Consider the following 20124-nt stretch of genomic DNA (forward strand, 5'->3'; position numbering starts at 1 on the left):
AGCCCTAAATGGTTTGGGACCTGCCTACCTGCGTGACTGCATCTCCGTTTATGAACCCACATGTTCCCTGCATTCATCCGGAGAGGCCCTGCCTGCAATCCCGCCTGCGTCGTAGACGCGTTTGTGTTGCATCCCAGCTCAAGAAACGAGACCATAAGATTAAATTCACCACACTGGACTGTAGGAAAACCTTGTTTATTGATGCAAAATTGGTTACAAAAGAAAGGTAAATGCAAAGTCAAAAAGCCACAGAAAAACACAGCAGTCAGCAGAATCTCTGAACTTGAGCAAAATTTCAAAAGCCACAAAACAAGAACCAGGAATCTGTTAGCCTTTTACTAACCATGAACTTGATAACTAAGCCTCTGGGATTACCGGCCATGAAACACAGGAATTCTGCCAAGGCACAGCCACAGTCCCAAACGTTGCTTGATCTAAAGAGGCACCCAGCAGGAGGCCTCTTAAACCAAAGAAGCTATTCTTTGAAACGCCCCTTGAGTTTGACGTCTGGGCCTGTCTCTCCTGAAAACGCTGTGACCTTCGTAGAAACTGGGAAATATTTCTGTCTCTAACTATCTGTTCTCTTCGGTCCTCATTAAAAACCCCAGGTGGAGAGATATCACGGCTAGTGATATCACGGCTAACTTCCAAAACATTTTCCACCAGCTGCTGAGTTTCATTTTCATCCCCGCTGACCTCTGCATCAACAACAGATTCCACACTGTCAGGGTCAGGGAGAGCTTGCTCAGTTGGAAAAACTATCAGAGAATCCAGTTCACACAGATCAGGATCAGACTGAACCCCAACACTTTGGCGGGGACGAGGGACAGGGCCTTTTCCGTGGTTGCCCCTCGACTTTGGAACACCCTCCCCAAAGACATCAGACTAGCCCCCACGTTGGCAGTCTTTAGGAAGAGCTTGAAGACCTGGCTATTCCGATGTGCCTTTCCAGAATAGGAATTCTCCAGCATTATGTCCCAGAAGCACTTTATTAGAGTTTTAAGATTCTCTGCACATTGCACTTGCCCTGAAGTCCAACATACCACCTGTCACACCCAGCACTTTTTAATCTGTACCCATTACTTGGCCCGGCCCTAGTTTTTACTGTGTTATGGTATAATGTCTTGTTGTTATTGCTTTATGTTTTTGATTTGCTTTGAGTTGTATTTGTTATGCTGTTGTTGTGTTGAGGCCTTGGCCTTTGTAAGCTGCATCGAGTCCTTCGGGAGATGCTAGCAGGGTACAAATAAAGTTTAATAATAATAATAATAATAATAATAATAATAATAATAATACAGCCACCACATAGATTCAGCCAGAGAGACAAACAGAGAAAGACTGAAATCCATCATTAAAACGAATGCTGATATATTACAGTCATCCATCCAAATTTGTGTGTTGAACTTTTAGAAATGTAATTATTCATGGATTTAATGTATTGTCGAAGGCTTTCATGGCTGGAATCAATAGGTTCTTGTGGGTTTTTTCGGGCTATCGGGCCATGTTCTAGAGGCATTTCTCCTGACGTTTCGCCTGCATCTATGGCAAGCATCCTGCTGTTTTGCTGTTGTAATTTTAGAGTTTTTTTAATACTGGTAGCCAGATTTTGTTCATTTTCATGATCTCTTCCTTTCTGTTGAAATTGTCCACATGCTTGTGGATTTCAATGGCTTCTCTGTGTAGTCTGACATGGTGGTTGTTGGTGTAGTCCAGCATTTCTGTGTTCTCAAATAATATGCTGTGTCCAGGCTGGTTCATCAGGTGCTCTGCTATGGACAAAATCTGGCTACCAGTATTAAAAAACTCTAAAATTACAACAGCAAAACAGCAGAGAGGAAACAACCAGGCACATCTTAACACCTCTCAACAAAAGGTTTTCCCAGGCTCAGGCAGGCCTTCAAATGCTAATGAAGGTGGTCAGCTGAAACATTCACACCTACCTCTAGCAGAGAAGAGCTCTTTGCCCCACCCCAGCCATTCCACAGATATATAAACCCATTGTCCTATTTCCAACAGACCTCACTACCTCTGAGGATGCTTGCCATAGATGCAGGCAAAACGTCAGGAGAAATGCCTCTAGAACATGGCCCGATAGCACGAAAAAAAAAAACCCCACAAGAACCTATTCATGGATTATTTGCTGCCTCCATTACTGCCCAATGCCATCACACCTTGTTGCCTTGATTAGGTTCTGCACTTTTTAATGTTTGGGGATGAAATACAGCTACATAAATAACATGTTAAATCTAAAATATGATGGTATCTTATTAATTTGTGAAAAGTAAAAGGATGGGAGAAATGCAATTGAAGTTCAGTTTTTGAAACATTAGGAATATTCTTTGGCTACATTCCCAGACTTTGTTCGCAAATCAATATAGGAATTTCCCCTAATATCCACTAATTTTGTGGATTGGAATCTGCTAAATTTAGAGTAGATACAATCAAATCAACTAGAATGAATTTAAACATCGGTGGGTCTCATCTAACTTGAATCAGACTCTATGTTTGTATAACTGACAAGTCTGATAGATGGAAACTGGAGATTACAAAGGAAACAATGGCTTCTTTTAAATTGATCCAAATATTGCAGTTGAACTGTACGTTGTGAGTAGAAAATCAATGATATTACCCTATTAATATATTACCCTATTAATTAAACCGCATTGAGTCGCCGATTTAGGCTGAAAAATGTGGTATAGAAATAAAGCAAATAAATAAATAAATACCCTTTCCTCCAATAAAAAATAGCGGAGGGGGGAGGGACATGTAAGGAAATGATCCCCCCCCATTCAAATATTTCATAATTAATATTGACACTTAAATATATTAATGACATTAAACACCCTACAACCCATCTGTTTAAGTGGGTGGATAAAATGTAATCTCATCCTCTTCAGTGTGAACAGCATGAGCAGTATTACATTTCATTGTAATACAAATGAGGCTTGTTTTTTATAACACATATACACAACAGCTTGTCTTTGATAAAGCAGGCTGGTCTGACTTTGAAATCAGAGCAAGCTTTCAGCCAAGATTGTCACAAAACTCTTTGTGCATGGAAGTATCAATTTTATGTTCTATGATGAGTCTTTATTAAGCAGAGGGTGGGAAAGTGTGAGGAGTAAGAACGAGAAGTCAGCAAAATAAAATTTATCAAGAGAGGAGTTGTAGGGTGAGCATGCAGTATCTAGTGCTCCAGATGTTTGGAATTTAACTATGAGAAGCTGAAGCCGCAATAGTCAGAGAAAAGGGATTTTTTGGAAGTGTTCATGTATGTGTTTGTGTGTATATATATATATAGAGAGAGAATTGCCACAAATAAAGACTCAGTATCAGAGCCCACCAAGCAGTAGTGACATAACAAGGAGAATGTTGTCATTTGATAGAGTCAACTATCTCGTGATCTTATTACAGGAATTCTATCAGCCAGAGGTGAGAACCCTGGCAATTGTATCTCCTGGTTAATGTATGAAATAAACAGGGGATCTGCTACATCCCTCTTGACCTTATGGAAACAAGTAAAATCCTGGCTATGGGATCAGGCTTTTGTAGATTAGGCTGACTGGCTGACGTGATGACTTATATAGAACTGACTGACTGCCCCTTGGATGTTGATTCAAACTGGGAACCACTGACTGCTTGATTGTTTTTATATTGTTTTATATTGTTTTGTACTGTTTTATACTGTTATTATACTGCTGTTAAATTGTATATTTATGTTTTTCTGATGTGGGCGCCATGGGGTGCCGATTTGTTAGCCGTCCTGAGTCCCTCTTCAGAGGTTGAGATAGGACGGGATATAAAAGCTCGAAATAAACAAACAAACAAACAAACATTGACTGAATTCCCGTTTCTCATCTGATTATTGTGCTGCATTTGATTTCCACTCTGTAAGGCTAGTAGTATTTCATAGAGCTGGAGAAATGGGTAGAATTCCTAAGGATCAATTCAAATAACGGATCCAGATGCTCAAAGAGATGTCGTGGTGACTTATAAACTGACTATGACATAGGCATGGGCAAACTTCAGCCCTCCAGGTGTTTTGGACTTCAACTCCCACAAATCCCAACCAACTTTCTGGCTGTAGTGAATTATGGGAGTTGAAATCCAAAACACCTGAAGGGCTGAGGTTTGCCCATGCCTAATGTAGCACCATGTAATAATCTATCTGCAGCAATTCAACTGTGATGAGACAGTTACAATGACAATGACATATTTTTACCAAATGGTACATTGTGGCTTCAAGTCATCTCAACCCATGTTCAGTAGTCCAGTAGTTTTATTTGTTTATTATATATACTGTATATCAAAATAGACAGGTCGCAGGTTCAAATCCGGGGAGAGGTGGTTGAGCTCCCTCTATCAGCTCCAGCTCCTCATGCAGGGACATGAGAGAAGCCTCCCACAAGGATGATAAAACATCAAAAATCACCCAGGCGTCCCCTGGGCAACTTCCTTGCAGACGGCCAATTCTCTCACAACAGGATGCTCCTGACACACACACACACACAAATCAAAATAACTATGAAAAATTAAATATTCCATTGGATTTTGAAATGTCCCACAGAAAAGTCTCAAAAATAATTCATAATGGTCTAGTCAAGCATACTTTCCAATCATGCAATAGTACATGTTTTAGTCATTTTCCTGTTCATTTCCACAACTACAGAACTAAATATTTTTGAAACTAAATAAATATAATCAGTGCTCCCTATTTTTTTTCCCTTAATTCACCCTGAAATTAGTGATCAGCACATTTACAAGACTTGCAATGTTCTCCTTATCTTCCTCATTGGTACCACATAGTCTATGTAAAAGAGAAAAAGTGATGTACTAGAACTGATGGCTCCAATGTTGGTGAAATAGTATATCCAATTGGGTTTAGTCCAAACTTTAAAGAAGATCTCCAAGGTACTAGCTCTACTTCATAGATAGTCTTCAGCACTTCAAATGTCTCCTTGAAAATTTGGACTAAAACACAGCGCTAATTAATGCACCCATTGGCCCTGAAAAAACCATCAGCTATGAATCAACAGTATAATTAGTAGGAGAGTTTGACTATATGCAGATTGGGATTTTGGGCTCTTCCCAGGATATTGTTTCTACTGTCTAGTGGCAAATGTAAAGAAATTATGATTGTCTACTGTTTCAGTTTTTTGAGCAAGTTATTCAGTCACTTTCAACACAGTCACTTTTTGCTTCCTGTCTTCTTTGAAGGAAGCCTAATAATCTCCTGGAACCATATTTTAGCATTTTAATTAGACCCCAAACATGCACTAAACATACCCTCAATAAAAGGGCAAACTGTAATAAAGTCAGTACAACATGCTTCTATAACCTAGCAAGGTCACACTACCTGAGTGGAATTGGCAACAAGATAACTGGCAACCTGCCAGCATAACCAGCAAACATTATCATGTTCCATTCTTGGAGGACACAGTCTGTAGCTATTCAGTGGGAAAAGACCCAGAAAGTGCATTTGAGTCAAAAATGAACCATTGTCTTCACATTACCCCATCAAAAAGAAAAACCTTTTTTAAAAAAATGGCTTCTTGCATTACAGATTTTAAAAATCTCTATTAATTTTGTTGGTATTCACAATAGATAAAACTGCATGCTGCTTTTGATAACATTGGGTTGCTTATGTTACCACGTGTAAGAATAAAACTTACAACTAATTCATATCCCAGGACATGAGAATCGTGTCTCAGGAATTTTGTTGTCTCTATTCTGTGATTTGCCCTTGTTATTTGTTCCTTCAAGTCATTTTGCTTAGAACCCACAAGAACCTATTCATGGATTATTTGCTGCCTCCATTACTGAATTTCACAATTAATGCAATGTATTTGAGTTAATATTCCAGGATGACAGTAAGAGTTTTACTTTCATTTACACCCAAAGAAACATACAATATAAGCAACTATGACAATATAAACTTAGTTTTGGAAACAATCAATGGGATTAACTAGAATTGGCTCAATTCAGTGGCAAAGCAATGGTATAACCTTCAAATATTTGTTCTCATTTGTTTTTTGGTTACAGAAAAGGAACTGTTGAATGAGTAAATGGCATTAAGCGACAATGACCAAGTTTGCAACAGCACATCCTGACTTTACAAAAGCTCTAATGAAGTTACTTGGCCCATACATGCAATCCCTCCTTGTGTGAGAAGCAATTATACCAGGAATTTAATAAATTTATCCCCTTTTGGCTCACAATCCTGTAATGATGTGATGCTTTTATTAATACAGGCAAAAAGAAATTCCTGGTTATGTTTAAACTCTCCTGAATGTTAGAGACTTCTGACCTCTTGTAAACAGCAATTAGGACATATACTGATTATTGCATTCATAGAATCATAGAATCATAGAATCAAAGAGTTGGAAGAGACCTCATGGGCCATCCAGTCCAACCCCCTGCCAAGAAGCAGGAATATTGCATTCAAATCACCCCTGACAGATGGCCATCCAGCCTCTGCTTAAAAGCTTCCAAAGAAGGAGCCTCCACCACACTCCAGGGCAGAGAGTTCCACTGCTGAACGGCTCTCACAGTCAGGAAGTTCTTCCTAATGTTCAGATGGAATCTCCTCACTTGTAGTTTGAAGCCATTGTTCCACGTCCTAGTCTCCAAGGAAGCAGAAAACAAGCTTGCTCCCTCCTCCCTGTGGCTTCCTCTCACATATTTATACATGGCTATCATATCTCCTCTCAGCCTTCTCTTCTTCAGGCTAAACATGCCCAGTTCCCTAAGCCGCTCCTCATAGGGCTTGTTCTCCAGACCCTTGATCATTTTAGTCGCCCTCCTCTGGACACATTCCAGCTTGTCAATATCTCTCTTGAATTGTGGTGCCCAGAATTGGACACAATATTCCAGATGTGGTCTAACCAAAGCAGAATAGAGGGGTAGCATTACTTCCTTAGATCTAGACACTATGCTCCTATTGATGCAGGCCAAAATCCCATTGGCTTTTTTTGCCGCCACATCACATTGTTGGCTCATGTTTAACTTGTTGTCCACGAGGACTCCAAGATCTTTTTCACACGTATTGCTCTCGAGCCAGGCGTCCCCCATTCTGTATCTTTGGATTTCATTTTTTCTGCCAAAGTGGAGTATCTTACATTTGTCACTGTTGAACTTCATTTTGTTAGTTTTGGCCCATCTCTCTAATCTGTCAAGATCATTTTGAATTCTGCTCCTGTACTCTGGACTATTGGCTATCCCTCCCAATTTGGTGTCGTCTGCAAACTTGATGATCATGCCTTCTAGCCCTTCATCTAAGTCATTAATAAAGATGTTGAACAGGACCGGGCCCAGGACGAAACCCTGCGGCACTCCACTTGTCACTTCTTTCCAAGATGAAGAGGAAGCATTAGTGAGCACTCTCTGTGTTCGTCCACTTAACCATTTACAGATCCACCTCACCGTAGTTTTGCCTAGCCCACATTGGACTAGTTTCCTTGCCAGAAGGTCATGGGGGACCTTGTCGAAGGCCTTACTGAAATCCAGGTACGCTACATCCACGGCATTCCCCGCATCTACCCAGCTTGTAGCTCTATCGAAGAAAGAGATCAGATTAGTCTGGCATGACTTGTTTTTGATAAATCCATGTTGACTATTAGCGATGACTGCATTTGTTTCTAAGTGTTTGCAGACCGCTTCCTTAACAATCTTTTCCAGAATCTTGCCCGGTATCGACGTGAGGCTGACCGGACGGTAGTTGTTTGGGTCATCCTTTTTTCCCCTTCTTGAAGATTGGGACCACATTGGCCCTCCTCCAATCTGCTGGAACTTCTCCCGTTCTCCAAGAACTCTCAAAGATGGTTGGCAATGGTTCCGAAATGACTTCCGCTAGTTCCTTCAATACTCTGGGGTGTAGTTGATCTGGCCCTGGGGACTTGAACTCATTAAGAGCGGCCAGGTATTCCTGGACGACTTCTTTCCCAATTTGGGGTTGGATGTCCTCCAATCCCTCATCCACTCCATCTTGCTGAGGTTGAAGACTCTCTTTTTGTGAGAAGATCGAGGCAAAGAAGGCATTAAGTAGTTCTGCCTTTTCCCCATCATTATGTTTCCTGGCTATATCCACACTGTACAATTACAGCAGGTTTTTGCCGCTTTATGGCTCGATTCTACAGAAGATTGAAATTTTCATTTTGAGTTACTGTACACTACTTAAAATTATAGCATTGGAGGTCTCAATCTGTTACAGTCTATCCATAACTACAGGACTGACTGTAGTTTAGTTGCAATAGTCACTACTGAATCAATAGTTGCTTTCCCTGTATTATTTATCTAACCTTGTCATTTTTAAATCTTTGTGTGTGATAAATATATCAGCTAATCCTGTTTACTGTTTACAAGAAGTGGGGTGAGATGGAAATTCCTCTTCTGTATCCAGATATTGCACATCCTAGCTGAGAGATTTCCCATGGGTGGAACATTGTTGCAATTAGTATATTGAATGCATCTCCCTTTAGGAACCACCGTGAAGACTAAGACCTTTTGGGGAGGCCCTGCTCTTGATCCCACCACCATCACACAGGCACGTTTGGCAGGGACGAGAGAGAAGGCCTTCTCAATTATTGTCCCCCCCCCCCTTGCTGGTGATGAAACTCCCTTCCCAGTGAGATTAGATTAGCCCTCTCCCTCCTGTCCTTCAGAAAGATGGTAAAAACCTGGCTGTGGGACCAAGCCTTTGGGACAGTGCAATAAGGCAACAATAGGAAACCCACTCCACTGACTGGAGCCAGCATGGTGTTTTGAGATGGTTTAAAATAACTGATTTTAAACTAAATATAAATGATTTTAGTGTTTGTGTATATTTACAGTTATTTTATGACCTGACATGGAATGCTTGCCATATATATGTTGTGCTCCATCCTGAGTTCCCTTCAGGGTGAGAAGGGTGGAAAATAAGTGTTTCAAATAATAATAAATACATATTATAAATTGGAAATGAATTGAAGTTTTTCCGTGCTTGGAGTAACAATTTTCTCCCTAAAAGAGGTTGAAAGGGGAGATTTTCAAATTATGCTGGCTTTTCTGGGGTCAAAATTCTTTTCTAGTTGTCCAGAAAAATTGTTAAGTCTAAATGCTTAATTCTTTAGGACAGGTACATGTTCTTCCTGAGCTTGAAGATAAACTACCACATTTGGCAATTACTTGTGTCAAATACTACAAGATGAATGGTGGGGATCTTCTGATTTTGGGACCTTTTTGGGAAGGTTTCATAACTGAGCCAATGTTTTCTATGATAAATCAGTATATCTCACTGAAGTGGGCTTTTTAAAAAGAAACTAAGCTATGAAATGTGTGAACTATACAATTATTGCAGTTTGATCACCCTTTAACTGACATGGCTCTATCATATAGAATCCAGGATGAAGTCTAATGTTGTCATTCAGGAGATAACAGTAAACCTTTAACTATAACTTTAGACCTTTTAAATAACACAATATCTTCCTTATTTTTAGTGGTCCCTTCCCACATGATAGATGGCTATTTTATCTGAGACAAATCTTCAAAAGCATTGGACAAAATATATGTGAAGTTGCATTATGATTCTTTGTGTGAAGTGTTACTCAATAGGTTGTTGTAGGTTCTTTCGGGCTATATGGCCATGTTCTGGAGACATTATCTCCTGATGTTTTGCCTGCATCTATGGCAAGCATCCTCAGAGGTAGTGAGGTCTGTTGGAACTAGGAAAATGGGTTTATATATCTGTGGAATGACCAGGGTGGGACAAAAACTAGGGACCACCAAACGTAGCACCCAAACACGAATCAAGGAACATGAAAGGCAGTGCAAACTACTTCAACCAGAGAAGTCAACCATAGCAGAGCACCTGATGAACCAACCTGGACACAGCATTTTATTTGAGAACACAGAAATGCTGGACCACTCCAACAACCACCATGTCAGACTACACAGAGAAGCCATTGAAATCCACAAGCATGTGGATAGTTTCAACAGAAAGGAGGAAACCATGAAAATGAACAAAACCTGGCTACCAGTATTTAAAAAAACTCTAAAATTGCAACAGTACAACAACAGAGAGGGGGCCCTTCAGAATCAGGGAACCCCTCAGACATGGAATCTAGCCGAAATAATAGTAATTCATAAAGAACAGTCAGACCAATTGGAGGTACGGAATTACAGACCAAACTCTCTCTTGAATGTGGATTACAAAATTTTTACAAATATCCTGGCCCAAAGATTAAAGAATTTTTTAAATAATTGGATAGGAGAAGAACAGGTCGGCTTCTTATCTAAAAGAAACATGAAAGATAATACGAGAATAATGGTGGACATGATTGAATATTATGAAGCCAACCCCCAAAAGGAAGTGGCCTTCCTTGCGGTTGACACAGAGAAGGCGTTTGATAATCTCAACTGGGACTTTTTCAAGATTCTCATGAAAGAAATGGATTTGGGTTTTCAATTTATAACAGCTATAGAGGAAATTTATAAGAATCAAAGAGCGAGAATCCAAATAAATGGACAAACTTCCGAAGAATTTAAAATTGAGAAAGGTTCCAGACAGGGTTGCCCCATATCCCCCCTGATTTTTATAATGTCCCTAGAAATTTTGATGAAAAAGATAAAAAAAGAGGAAAAAATCAAAGGGGTCAAAATTGGAAAACAACAATATAAGGCCAGAGCTTATGCAGATGACATAATTGGAATAATAGAAAATCCACGGGAGAATATTAAGAACTGGCTAAACACTATTGAAGAATTTGGGAAATTGGCTGGATTTAAAATAAACAAAAATAAAACTGTAATCTTAACGAAGAATATGACAAAGGATAAACAAGAAGAATTAAGAAGAATCTCAGGCCTCCAAATAGTAAAGAAGATTAAGTATTTGGGCATCTGGATAACTGCTAAAAATGGTCAGCTTTTATCCAATAACTATGAAAAACTTTGGAAAGAAATTAAAAAAGATTTGGAGAAATGGAAATTTTTAAACCTTTCCTTGTTGGGAAGAATTGCACTGATCAAGATGTCAGTTCTCCCGAAACTGCTCTATCTATTCCAAAATATACCTATAATTAGGAACATTAAGAAATTTAATGAGTGGTCAAAGGACATTTTAAAATTTGTCTGGAAAGGGAAAAAATCAAGAATAAAATATCAAGTAATGACCAATAAAAAAAATAGAGGAGGTTTTGGCTTACCTAATCTTAAGCTGTACCATGAAGCATGTGCTCTGATCTGGATAAAAGACTGGATAAAACTGAAGAAAGAAAACCTCCTGACATTAGAGGGCCATGATCTCCGGGTCGGATGGCACGCTTATGTATGGTACGGAAAAGAGAAGAAGGAAATAAATTTTGGTAATCACTTTGTCCGTTCCTCTTTACTTAGAATTTGGGAAAGATATAAAAACCACTTGTAACATTTACACCTAGCTCCAGCAGACAAGAGTCCTTTGTCTCACCCTGGTCATTCCACAGATATATAAACCCATTTTCCTAGTTCCAAAAGACCTCACTACCTCTGAGGATGCTTGCCATAGATGCAGGCGAAACATCAGGAGAGAATGCCTCCAGAACATGTTACTCAATAGATGCTTACTTTGAAGGTCTACTGCATTCAAATCAACATGCATAGGATTGTAGCCTTAGGCCTCCATTCAAGCTTTTGAAAGAGAATGACTGCCATTTCATACTTCTTGTAGTATGTATGAGGTATGAGGTAGCTACATCAATCTGTTATGACTTTATACTTTTCTGTCAAGAAATGGGCTTGTGCGCATGGAGCAGAGACCTGGGGGAACTTATTTGACAATGAACAAATAGAGTTGAACAAATCATGCTTATAACTCTTTCTTGTGCTATTACATGGAATCATCCAGTTAAATTACTCTGCCCCCTCTATCTTAAAATTACTGACCAAAATTCTGTTGGGCAGTTATGAATAAAAAAGTACAATAGCTCATTCTTGACTTCTATTTATTCATGATTCCTACAGAGGCTGTGTAGAGTTTAACAAAGTTTCCAAATAATACTTATCAGTGAGCAGCATCTGAAGTTGATGGGAGCCCCCACTAACATTTTCACCTCTTCTCACATGATCTCCAATATGAGTGGGATTTGCAATACTTTCTCAATGGGTGGGAAAATTGACCCCCTCCTTCTCAATTTTAGAAACTAGTAAGTTTTCTGGCCAGAATCCACTATGTAACACTATAATTAGTATAGTAAGTAATGTTTATCTAGGAATCTAGTTCTATTGCTTCTGAAGTATGTACTTAATAGAATAACCATAATAATTATTTTTACTTATTTATTGTTTATTGTTGTGAAATACATCTCATAAAATGTTCTACACAAAAGTAATTTTCATATATTAATATTGTACTAACTCATATTACACTGTTGTGCAATAAATCTGACAATACATTCAATATAAAAGTAATCTTCACACATTAATACTGTACCAATTCATGTTACATAACAACAACTATCATTTCTTACCCATCCTACCCATCTCTACTTATGGATCATGATGAAGAATAACAACACATGGCATCAGTTCAGAGACCAGATAAACCAACACATATTAAAATCCAGCAATATATATTTTAAAAACCATATATTAAATGTTTCTGGACAGGTCTGCTCGGACACATTGATCTTTTCTGCTGTTTCAAACTTACAATTTCATCAGACGGGCTAAATTTGATGGCATAAGATGGTCCTACTTCATTTGTGCCATAGAGCCCACTGGATCCCAGCCCACAATATCAAACTACTTCTGGTGCGGCTTCATGGTAAAGCTGCACCATACGCTGCCACTGTGCTAACACAGGACACTTCTCATGTTGCATTGACAACAATTGGGGGGTGGGGCGGTGGATGCTCCCCCCCCTCCTGTGGGATGAGTAAGAGGGAAGTTGGGAGATTTAGGGCATGGGGCAACAGGTTCCCCACAGTGGCCCCTCCAGATTCACTGTGATCTGTGGTGAATCTGGCAACTAATGTGATGAGGTCCTATGTCATCATCTTGAGCTGATGAATCTCTTACAGCTGGTCATTCTACAGTATCAAGGTGGCAGAAGAAATTGTCCTTTGAGTAACAAGCAATGTACATTTGGCTGACTGAAGTAGATGTCTCCCACAGGACCTGTGAGGGTGGATTTTAGAAGAGAAGGCATTCCTGTAGATAACCCAGACCAAAATCATGTAGGGCCATAAGGGTAATAACAATCACTTTATATCATGTCCAGAAAACAATTGACATACAATGAAGTGATTTTAATATTTTAGCAATATGGTCACTTCTAGATATGCCAGTGAGTAACACTGCAACTGACAGGGAGCTCTGGCGTGGACTGGTCCATGAGGTCACGAAGAGTCGAAGATGACTGAACGAATGAACAACAAACACTGCAACTTGAGAAATTATGAAAAATACTCTGGCTGGAATTATCCTCTGGGAACAGTTGGACATTTTCCCCAGAACAGTCATATTTTGTTCAAGCTTGTAGATCAAACGTTGGACATAAGTTCATTGCACATGATTATACATTGTGAATTGAGGTGCATGTGCTTTCACATAGCCATGTATGGATCTGCATGCAGATTACACATTGTACATGAAGATATGTGTGCAGTTGTACATTCAACTTCATAATGTCAAAATGTACTAACAAGGTGACATTACATAACATTTCATAAGCTTAAAGTAACACTTCATTTCCTCCATATAGGGGCTCAGTCTTTGTGAAATTTTGAGGAGTTACCACAGTATTGTGTTGAGTTTTGCTTCTAGGAAACTTTTCATTTGGAACATTTGTATGTTGCCTTCAAACTGCATTTAGATAAGAAACTAAAACTACTTTCAAATTTATTTATTTATTAGTTGTTTACCACAGTTTCCTGTTGTGTTATGGCTTAACCTTGTGTTTGAATGTTTAATATGAAACCCAGTCCTTCACGTATACAGTTTTAAATTTTGAGATCTCTAACATGATATCCCAACGAATTATGGCTTGCATTGAGACATCGGCCTCTGGTGCATATATGAATATTTTGTCAACATAGTGAGGAAGCTATGCAGTGACTCCTTACCTTCCCATCTCAATGCCAACCTACTGGGCAGCAGCCACTGCAATAATGGGGATCAATTTTCCTGTTGCTTCGGAAGCAGTTGGCTGGTGTTCCCATACTCTCCTGTGAGTGATCTACTTTTCAGCAAGCAGAAGCAAGCATCCCTGTAAAAAAAAAAACCCTCTGATCCCAGAGATTGTTTATGTTCAGAGGGTGGTATAAATATCAGTCAGCTGTTTCCTAAGTGACATCTGCTTCATGAAAAGTGGGGATTAGTGGACTTTCATGGTTCCGTCGTACCCACAAATGAAGGCACCCACAGAGATTTTGAATATGAAGCCATCACAAATGTGTTATTTTGAATTAAACATTTGCACACACATATGTGGATTCTTCAAAGATGCAAAGTCTTGCTTGAATTGCTTTATCTTGCATGGCCAGGCCTCAAAATGTTAGTACGTTAACTGCTACTGTGAAATAAAGTGGTCTCTAAAGTCTTCCTCAGTCATTCTGAATAGCTTCTTAACTTCAGGATTATCCCACTGATTCCAGTATAAGTAGTTCCAAAGAATCTGTTTCTAAGACAGGCATTTCCTGACAAGAAAGGTCAGTGTACACTCAAAGGAGAATGCTAACTGGAGCTGATGCTGTTTCTCCCATGCAGGTGAAGCCTCTCAGCTCTTAATTCATAGAGACAGAGGATCTTAAGGCAGAATCACTGGAGGATGTTTTGGCTTGTCATTTTGTGGTTTCAGTAGCTGCTTAGAGGTCATGGCTGCAACTGTCTGTAAAAGATGAAATAGGAAATGTATTGCATGTGAATATATATCCATAATTACTGACTCTTTGGTCAAGTGGGCAAATTTCATCAATAAATTGGGGAAGAATATTCTAAAATGTAACCTAATCTTTCTTGTAGAAAAAATCAATCAGCATAGAACCAATAGCAAAGTCAGGTTATTCAGATAGCATTAAAAATTGTAGTCTATAGACATCTGGATTTCCATTGAAATCAATTAGATTACATTATGTGTAGAAAACCAATCTCATTTATGTCACTGTGTAAATTCTAGCTAGAAATTACATTTAATTTACCTGTTTCAGCTTTGAGTAGTTTGGATGGAGTTTCATTTGGCATGTCAACTGAGTCTGGACCAGAATTATACTAAGGCAGGACAAGCAGGTTGAAATCATAGAATCATAGAGTTGGAAGAGACCTCATGGGCCATCCAGTCCAACCCCCTGCCTAGAAGCAGGAATTGCATTCAAAGCACTCCTGACAGATGGCCATCCAGCCTCTGTTTAAAAGCAGAGAGTTCCACTGCTGAATGGCTCTCACAGTCAGGAAGTTCTTCCTCATGTTCAGATGGAATCTCCTTTCTTGTAGTTTGAAGCCATTGTTCTGTGTCCTAGTCTCCAGGGAAGCAGAAATCAAGCTTGCTCCCTCCTCCCTGTGACTTCCTCTCACATATTTATACATGGCTATCATATCTCCTCTCAGCCTTCTCTTCTTCAGGCTAAACATGCCCAGCTCTTTAAGCCGCTCTTCATAGGTTTCATAGGTTCCAGACCCTTGATCATTTTAGTCGCTCTCCTCTGGACACATTCCAACTTGTCAATATCTCTCTTCAATTGTGGTGCCCAGAATATAATGGAAAAGTCAATGTGTCGATGTAAAATTGTACAAACAGAATGAATTGAGTTGTAATAAGATTAAAACTGGGAACAATTTATTTACATGCTACAATTGTATCAATAATAATAATAATTATTATTATTATTATTATTATTATTATTTATATTCTAGCCTTTCTCCCTGAAGGGATTCAGGGCAGATTCCAATCATAAAAAGGCAAAGATTTAATTCCTGAACACAACAACCAATACACGCATAATAACAAAAATTGACAACCCAACATATAAAAGCAAATTATAATTTAACAACTAAAATTAAATTTAAACACAACCTATTATATCAAACATAAAACAAAATTTCAAACAAAAGTGTCAATTTCCCAGAGTTCCTTGGGGGCATGTAAGTTGATCATTGCTCAAGATGTCAACTGAGCTAGCAGGGTAAATAGGGCTCGGATATGGATGACAGATATTAATCAGAGATATAATAGCAGTGTCACCATCTATTTCTCCTCCTTATACATCAAATACTTGGTACTGACCAATACAATTGAAGAGATGCTCAAAGTCTTTAGGATATCTAAATAAATGTCATTTAAGCATGTGAATACACTAAACGTCTTCTTCAGGGGGCTATATAACAATTCAAAAGAGTACAACATACTGATTTCATGTTGTTTGTTATTAATTTACATCAAGTGAACTTTAACTACGAAAAAGCCCCTCCCAGGTTATGAAGAGTCTGATTCATGCCTTGCAAACTCAGACTGTGGCTTCCTTTTTCTCCTGCCTTCCACTTTGCCCAGCATTAACTTCTTTTTCCATTGAGTCTCTTCATTTTATGATATCTCCAAACAATGGCAATCACAGTTTAGTCAGAGTATTTTAGTTTAAATTAAATAAATACATTTATTTTCGATACATACATAAATATATTAGTACATGTGACAAATCAAAGCTACAGAAATTTCTGAGCCAGGAATTTTAAACCACATATTGACAGAATGAAAATGGGGCATAAGGATGAAGGGTTTTTAAAGAAGCAAATATAGCCTAATATCTTTTGGACAGCCAGAGTAGTGTGGCAGGTTATGTTGGACCAGAATTTTGGGAAATGAGCATTTGCATCCTCCCTCACAAGTGGAAACGCATAGGCTAACCTTGGACAAGTAACATTCTCTCAGCATTAGAAGAAGACAATGACAATTTGCTTCTGTATAAATCCTGCCAAGAAAATCTTAGGATGGATTCAGCAGTCAGAGTTGATTTGAGGGTACATAACAACAACATTTTAGCTAATCAAGATTATCCTTTCAGTATCATTATCCAACACTCAATGTCATTGTTGTAGCCGTTTTGTCTTATGTCTGATATAACAGGCTGTGTTTTTTAAATTTAATTTTAGTTGTTAAGTCATAATTTGTTTTTATATGTTGGGTTGCCAAATTTTGTTACTATGGATTTATTGTTGTTGTGTTCAGGCATTGAATGTTTGTCTTTTATATTTGGAATCCACCCTGAGTCCCTCTGGAGAGATCGGGCAGAATAATAATAATAATAATAATAATAATAATAATAATAATCACAACACAGCAAGGCACAACAAAGCCTTACATGGGCAGTTCCTTGAGAAGACTGAAGGAAAAGTTGACAAGGAGAAGACCTGGTTATGGCTCATGAATGGAACACTGAAGAAGGAGACAGAAAGCCTGATTCTTGCAGCCCAGGAGCAAGCCATCAGAACCAATGCAATTAAGGTCAGGATTGTAAAATCAGTGGATGACCCAAATGCAGACTGTGCAAGGAAGCTGATGAAACCATGGATCATATCCTCAGCTGTTGCAAGAAAATCGCACAGATGGACTACAAACAAAGACAGAACTCTGTGGCCCAGATGATTCACTGGAACTTATGTCACAAGTACCACCTGCCAGCAGTAAATAATTGGTGGGATCGTAAACCCACAAAGGTCGTGGAAAATGAACATGCAAAAATCCTGTGGGACTTTCGAATCCAGACTGACAAAGTTTTGAAACACAATACACCAGACATCACGATTGTGGAAAAGAAAAAAGTCTGGATTATTGATGTTGCCATACCGGGTGACAGTTGCATTGAGGAAAAACAACAGGAAAAACTCAGCCACTATCAAGCCCTCAAAATTGAACTGCAAAGGCTCTGGCATAAACCAGTAAAGGTGGTCCCAGTGGTCATTGGCACACTGGGTGCCATGCCAAAAGATCTCAGCCGGCATTTGGAAACAATAAACATCGACAAAATCATGATCTGTCAACTGCAAAAGGCCACCTTACTTGGATCTGAACGCATCATCTGAAAATACATCACACAGTCCTAGACGCTTGGGAAGTGTTTGACTTGTGATTTTGTGATATGAAATCCAGCATATAGATCTCGTTTGCTGTGGGATATTGTGCTTTTGTGTCTATTATTATTATTATTATTATTATTATTATTATTATTATTTCTCTCAATAAATGGTTATGTGAATTTTTATTTCAATGTAACCCAATGTATAGAACACTATCTATTTGTGGTTACATTAAAGGCTGGGTTATTTCTTTAAAATTCATTTCTTCAATAGAGAGACATGGTTTTCCAGTATTTTCTGGTAGGTTTTAATGATGTGTCTTTTAGCTCCAACATTCTTCCACTGACTCTGTATGAATACTTCAACTTCAGATAAATTATGAACTACCCATGTCAGTCATGAGTTTAATCTTACTTTTTTTTTTTAAAAAAAAAAGGCTAAGGTTAATTAAGGAAGGATCTCAGCCTTCTAAATCCATATAGGCTTAACATAATAATGGAGAGACGAGATCAATTACTAGTGGAATGTCAAGGGATCAAACTTATATGGTAATGATTCAGTGTCTGGCCTTGATGTTCAAAAGTCAAGGTTAGAAAGTGAGACAAGGGCAGATTTTAAATTTCTTGCATGAGTGACAGATGTGTATACAAGGTAAAAATCCTTATGAGTAGGACTGATGAGTAAGCAACCTATTGATCTGAATCTTTCACAGCCAAGTTCAAAAAGTTTATGCAAATGTGGTACTCTCATACTTAATTCAGAGGAAGGCCTAACAGCTAGAATACCTGGAAAAAGGGACTATAGTCATTCAATCTTTTAGTGAATGAAATGGATGTTATATCTAATAAATAAAGAGGAACAACTGACTGATGCCATACCAGGTCCTTAGGCTAAATTGTTAAAGAAGAAAGTGACAAAACCACCTCTGAACATTCCTTGCCTAAGAAAACCCTATGAAATGATGTTTTAGTCCCTTATGAATTGTATACCAGGTGCAATCATGCTATATGATAGTTTGCCAATTTAAATCTTGCATTCATTCAGTTTTTTTATGCCTCGCAGTGGCCGCTTGAATTAATATGCCAGGCTGGACATGTTGAGTATTTGTGCCAAATGGATTCATGGTGCTGTGTGTTATGGTTTGCCGATGCATGCAGACCAGCAGAAGATTGGTCCTTTGTATATTCCAAAAGGGTAACACAAGTAAAGGAAAATGCAAAACTCAAACTTTACTGTTGTGCAACAGGATTCATGAAAAAAAAAACCAGTAACTTCAACACAAACTTTCTAGTAATAATACAGTCACAGTTCCTCTGAAGTATCAAACTCACATATGGTCCTTGCATTTAATTCATGTAATGCTTTCCATCAGAAAATATGTCTTTTCCCCAAACTTCACATCTTGTTCATGGAAATGAACATGTAAGACAAACTTTCTAGCGTCAAACAGGCTGAAAGTCAGGAGTGTACACCAAACATCAGAGGCAAATATTCAGTAAGCCCGAAGTCATACAACAAACTCTCCCTAGTTATACCCCTTTGGGAGTGGCCCAAAACTTGTTGACCTTAATTACTCTAATGACTCAGCCTGTGGATTGTAATCAACTAGGGTGAGTCTATTTCTCTTAACACACACACGGAAGTTATCCCATGGGAACTTAGCCATATACCTTAATACTGTGGACTGTGATAGATAGAAATATGTTTCACAAGCAGAGTACTTAGAATTCATGAGCAGAAGGTGAGGAACAACCAGTTCCACACCACCTCCACTACACAAACATAGGTTCTAGCAGCAAAATAAAGCAGGCTTAGTTTTCTTTTCCTTTTTAAAAAGAATGATATTGTTGTTTTTTGTTAAATGTGCAAATTAAAAATAAAAAAGTTTAATGTAAAAAACAAAAGAAGTAGGTTTACATTTGAGTATTAGAGATTTCATCATCCCTCACTATAAGAAAGCTGCAATATATGTTCTTCAAACAAAGAGAAAACATTAACCACTGATTAGAGAACAAGCAAACTCTGACTAACTGTAGTCTGATGCAAGAAGAAAGAGGATATGACTAAAGATGATCAAAAAGGAAATTACATGAATGTATGTTG

Source organism: Anolis sagrei, chromosome 3 (genome assembly GCF_037176765.1).
Source record: "Anolis sagrei isolate rAnoSag1 chromosome 3, rAnoSag1.mat, whole genome shotgun sequence".
Taxonomy (NCBI): Eukaryota; Metazoa; Chordata; class Lepidosauria; order Squamata; family Dactyloidae; genus Anolis; species Anolis sagrei.